Source organism: Coregonus lavaretus (assembly GCF_964263955.1).
Source record: "Coregonus lavaretus genome assembly, chromosome: 7".
Taxonomy (NCBI): Eukaryota; Metazoa; Chordata; class Actinopteri; order Salmoniformes; family Salmonidae; genus Coregonus; species Coregonus lavaretus.
In genome coordinates this window covers 62,894,325-62,900,324 of record NC_139994.1, presented here as the reverse complement: position 1 = coordinate 62,900,324, position 6,000 = coordinate 62,894,325, and the positions used below count along the sequence as shown (strand labels likewise).

General features: G+C 23.8%; 1 protein-coding gene across 1 annotated transcript in view; it reads right to left on the bottom strand.

Annotated features, from left to right (window-relative positions):
- Positions 1-6,000, bottom strand: part of LOC311131681 (procollagen C-endopeptidase enhancer 2-like) — a gene marked incomplete at its 5' end in the record, with an annotated part of 34,345 nt that overhangs the window by 9,430 nt on the left and 18,915 nt on the right. The gene's annotated exons all lie outside the window — the stretch shown is intronic.

Here is a 6,000-nt window from a genome sequence, read left to right as displayed (position 1 = left end):
GTGTTACAATAACATAAAGTACAGTAATAATGTTGTTACAGTAACATAAAGTACAGTAGTATGTTGTTACAATAACATAAAGTACAGTAATATGTTGTTACATTAACATAAAGTACAGTAATATGTTGTTACATTAACATAAAGTACAGTAATATGTTGTTACAATAACATAAAGTACAGTAATATGTTGTTACATAACATAAAGTACAGTAATATGTTGTTACAATAACATAAAGTACAGTAATATGTTGTTACAATAACATAAAGTACAGTAATATGTTGTTACAATAACATAAAGTACAGTAATATGTTGTTACAATAACATAAAGTACAGTAATATGTTGTTACAATAACATAAAGTACAGTAATATGTTGTTACATTAACATAAAGTTACAGTAATATGTTGTTACATTAACATAAAGTACAGTAATATGTTGTTACAATAACATAAAGTACAGTAATATGTTGTTACATTAACATAAAGTACAGTAATATGTTGTTACAATAACATAAAGTACAGTAATATGTTGTTACAATAACATAAAGTACAGTAATATGTTGTTACAATAACATAAAGTACAGTAATATGTTGTTACATTAACATAAAGTACAGTAATATGTTGTTACATATAACATAAAGTACAGTAATATGTTGTTACATTAACATAAAGTACAGTAATATGTTGTTACAATAACATAAAGTACAGTAATATGTTGTTACAGTAACATAAAGTACAGTAATATGTTGTTACATTAACATAAAGTACAGTAATATGTTGTTACAGTAACATAAAGTACAGTAATATGTTGTTACATAACATAAAGTACAGTAATATGTTGTTACATTAACATAAAGTACAGTAATATGTTGTTACAGTAACATAAAGTACAGTAATATGTTGTTACAGTAACATAAAGTACAGTAATATGTTGTTACATTAACATAAAGTACAGTAATATGTTGTTACATTAACATAAAGTACAGTAATATGTTGTTACATTAACATAAAGTACAGTAATATGTTGTTACAATAACATAAAGTACAGTAATATGTTGTTACAGTAACATAAAGTACAGTAATATGTTGTTACATTAACATAAAGTACAGTAATATGTTGTTACATTAACATAAAGTACAGTAATATGTTGTTACATTAACATAAAGTACAGTAATATGTTGTTACAATAACATAAAGTACAGTAATATGTTGTTACATAACATAAAGTACAGTAATATGTTGTTACAATAACATAAAGTACAGTAATATGTTGTTACATTAACATAAAGTACAGTAATATGTTGTTACAATAACATAAAGTACAGTAATATGTTGTTACAATAACCTAGTACAGTAATATGTTGTTACAATAACATAAAGTACAGTAATATGTTGTTACATAACATAAAGTACAGTAGTATGTTGTTACAATAACATAAAGTACAGTAATATGTTGTTACATTAACATAAAGTACAGTAATATGTTGTTACATTAACATAAAGTACAGTAATATGTTGTTACAATAACATAAAGTACAGTAATATGTTGTTACAGTAACATAAAGTACAGTAATATGTTGTTACAATAACATAAAGTACAGTAATATGTTGTTACAATAACATAAAGTACAGTAATATGTTGTTACATTAACATAAAGTACAGTAATATGTTGTTACAATAACATAAAGTACAGTAATATGTTGTTACATTAACATAAAGTACAGTAATATGTTGTTACATTAACATAAAGTACAGTAATATGTTGTTACAATAACATAAAGTACAGTAATATGTTGTTACATTAACATAAAGTACAGTAATATGTTGTTACATTAACATAAAGTACAGTAATATGTTGTTACAATAACATAAAGTACAGTAATATGTTGTTACATTAACATAAAGTACAGTAATATGTTGTTACAATAACATAAAGTACAGTAATATGTTGTTACAATAACATAAAGTACAGTAATATGTTGTTACATTAACATAAAGTACAGTAATATGTTGTTACAATAACATAAAGTACAGTAATATGTTGTTACATTAACATAAAGTACAGTAATATGTTGTTACAATAACATAAAGTACAGTAATATGTTGTTACAGTAACATAAAGTACAGTAATATGTTGTTACAATAACATAAAGTACAGTAATATGTTGTTACAGTAACATAAAGTACAGTAATATGTTGTTACATTAACATAAAGTACAGTAAAATGTTGTTACATAACATAAAGTACAGTAATATGTTGTTACAGTAACATAAAGTACAGTAATATGTTGTTACATTAACATAAAGTACAGTAATATGTTGTTACAGTAACATAAAGTACAGTAATATGTTGTTACAATAACATAAAGTACAGTAATATGTTGTTACATTAACATAAAGTACAGTAATATGTTGTTACAATAACATAAAGTACAGTAATATGTTGTTACATTAACATAAAGTACAGTAATATGTTGTTACATTAACATAAAGTACAGTAATATGTTGTCACAGTAACATAAAGTACAGTAATATGTTGTTACATTAACATAAAGTACAGTAATATGTTGTTACAATAACATTAAGTACAGTAATATGTTGTTACAATAACATAAAGTACAGTAATATGTTGTTACAGTAACATAAAGTACAGTAATATGTTGTTACAATAACATAAAGTACAGTAATATGTTGTTACAATAACATAAAGTACAGTAATATGTTGTTACAATAACATAAAGTACAGTAATATGTTGTTACAGTAACATAAAGTACAGTAATATGTTGTTACAGTAACATAAAGTACAGTAATATGTTGTTACAATAACATAAAGTACAGTAATATGTTGTTACATTAACATAAAGTACAGTAATATGTTGTTACAGTAACATAAAGTACAGTAATATGTTGTTACAGATAACATAAAGTACAGTAATATGTTGTTACAATAACATAAAGTACAGTAATATGTTGTTACATTAACATAAAGTACAGTAATATGTTGTTACAATAACATAAAGTACAGTAATATGTTGTTACAATAACATAAAGTACAGTAATATGTTGTACATACAAGTACAGTAATATGTTGTTACAATAACATAAAGTACAGTAATATGTTGTTACAGTAACATAAAGTACAGTAATATGTTGTTACATTAACATAAAGTACAGTAATATGTTGTTACAATAACATAAAGTACAGTAATATGTTGTTACATTAACATAAAGTACAGTAATATGTTGTTACAATAACATAAAGTACAGTAATATGTTGTTACAATAACATAAAGTACAGTAATATGTTGTTACATTAACATAAAGTACAGTAATATGTTGTTACAATAACATAAAGTACAGTAATATGTTGTTACAATAACATAAAGTACAGTAATATGTTGTTACAATAACATAAAGTACAGTAATATGTTGTTACAATAACATAAGTACAGTAATTTGTTGTTACAATACATAAAGTACAGTAATATGTTGTTACAATAACATAAAGTACAGTAATATGTTGTTACATTAACATAAAGTACAGTAATATGTTGTTACAATATCATAAAGTACAGTAATATGTTGTTACAATAACATAAAGTACAGTAATATGTTGTTACAATAACATAAAGTACAGTAATATGTTGTTACATTAACATAAAGTACAGTAATATGTTGTTACATTAACATAAAGTACAGTAATATGTTGTTACAATAACATAAAGTACAGTATATGTTGTTACAATAACATAAAGTATAGTAATATGTTGTTACAATAACATAAAGTACAGTAATATGTTGTTACATTATACAAAGTACAGTAATATGTTGTTACAATAACATAAAGTACAGTAATATGTTGTTACATTAACATAAAGTACAGTAATATGTTGTTACAATAACATAAAGTACAGTAATATGTTGTTACAGTAACATAAGTACAGTAATATGTTGTTACAATAACATAAAGTACAGTAATATGTTGTTACAGTAACATAAAGTACAGTAATATGTTGTTACATTAACATAAAGTACAGTAAAATGTTGTTACATTAACATAAAGTACAGTAATATGTTGTTACAGTAACATAAAGTACAGTAATATGTTGTTACATTAACATAAAGTACAGTAATATGTTGTTACAGTAACATAAAGTACAGTAATATGTTGTTACATTAACATAAAGTACAGTAATATGTTGTTACATAACATAAAGTACAGTAATATGTTGTTACAGTAACATAAAGTACAGTAATATGTTGTTACAATAACATAAAGTACAGTAATATGTTGTTACATTAACATAAAGTACAGTAATATGTTGTTACAGTAACATAAAGTACAGTAATATGTTGTTACATTAACATAAAGTACAGTAATATGTTGTTACAGTAACATAAAGTACAGTAATATGTTGTTACAATAACATAAAGTACAGTAATATGTTGTTACATTAACATAAAGTACAGTAATATGTTGTTACAATAACATAAAGTACAGTAATATGTTGTTACATTAACATAAAGTACAGTAATATGTTGTCACAGTAACATAAAGTACAGTAATATGTTGTTACATTAACATAAAGTACAGTAATATGTTGTTACAATAACATTAAGTACAGTAATATGTTCTTACAATACATAAAGTACAGTAATATGTTGTTACAGTAACATAAAGTACAGTAATATGTTGTTACAATAACATAAAGTACAGTAATATGTTGTTACAATAACATAAAGTACAGTAATATGTTGTTACAATAACATAAAGTACAGTAATATGTTGTTACAATAACATAAAGTACAGTAATATGTTGTTACAGTAACATAAAGTACAGTAATATGTTGTTACATTAACATAAAGTACAGTAATATGTTGTTACAATAACATAAAGTACAGTAATATGTTGTTACATTAACATAAAGTACAGTAATATGTTGTTACAATAACATAAAGTACAGTAATATGTTGTTACAATAACATAAAGTACAGTAATATGTTGTTACAATAACATAAAGTACAGTAATATGTTGTTACAGTAACATAAAGTACAGTAATATGTTGTTACAGTAACATAGAGTACAGTGATATGTTGTTACAATAACATAAAGTACAGTAATATGTTGTTACATTAACATAAAGTACAGTAATATGTTGTTACATTAACATAAAGTACAGTAATATGTTGTTACATTAACATAAAGTACAGTAATATGTTGTTACAGTAACATAAAGTACAGTAATATGTTGTTACATTAACATAAAGTACAGTAATATGTTGTTACAATAACATAAAGTACAGTAATATGTTGTTACAGTAACATAAAGTACAGTAATATGTTGTTACAATAACATAAAGTACAGTAATATGTTGTTACAATAACATAAAGTACAGTAATATGTTGTTACAATAACATAAAGTACAGTAATATGTTGTTACAATAACATAAATTACAGTAATATGTTGTTACAGTAACATAAAGTACAGTAATATGTTGTTACATTAACATAAAGTACAGTAATATGTTGTTACATTAACATAAAGTACAGTAATATGTTGTTACATTAACATAAAGTACAGTAATATGTTGTTACAATAACATAAAGTACAGTAATATGTTGTTACAATAACATAAAGTACAGTAATATGTTGTTACAGTAACATAAAGTACAGTAATATGTTGTACATTAACATAAAGTACAGTGATATGTTGTTACAATAACATAAAGTACAGTAATATGTTGTTACAGTAACATAAAGTACAGTGATATGCTGTTACATTAACCGGTGTTATAACATTAACCATTCTTACATAACCCAAATCATATTAAGTTACACAAAATGGAAATTGCTCACACCATTCAAACCAATGAGGGGATGGAACTTCGAAGCCATTAATCTCAGAATCATCTTTTGACAGATATAACCTTAGAATTCTAAGGTCATGATAGGTTTTAGTTATGCGTCACTGTAGTCGCATCTTGTTATTCAT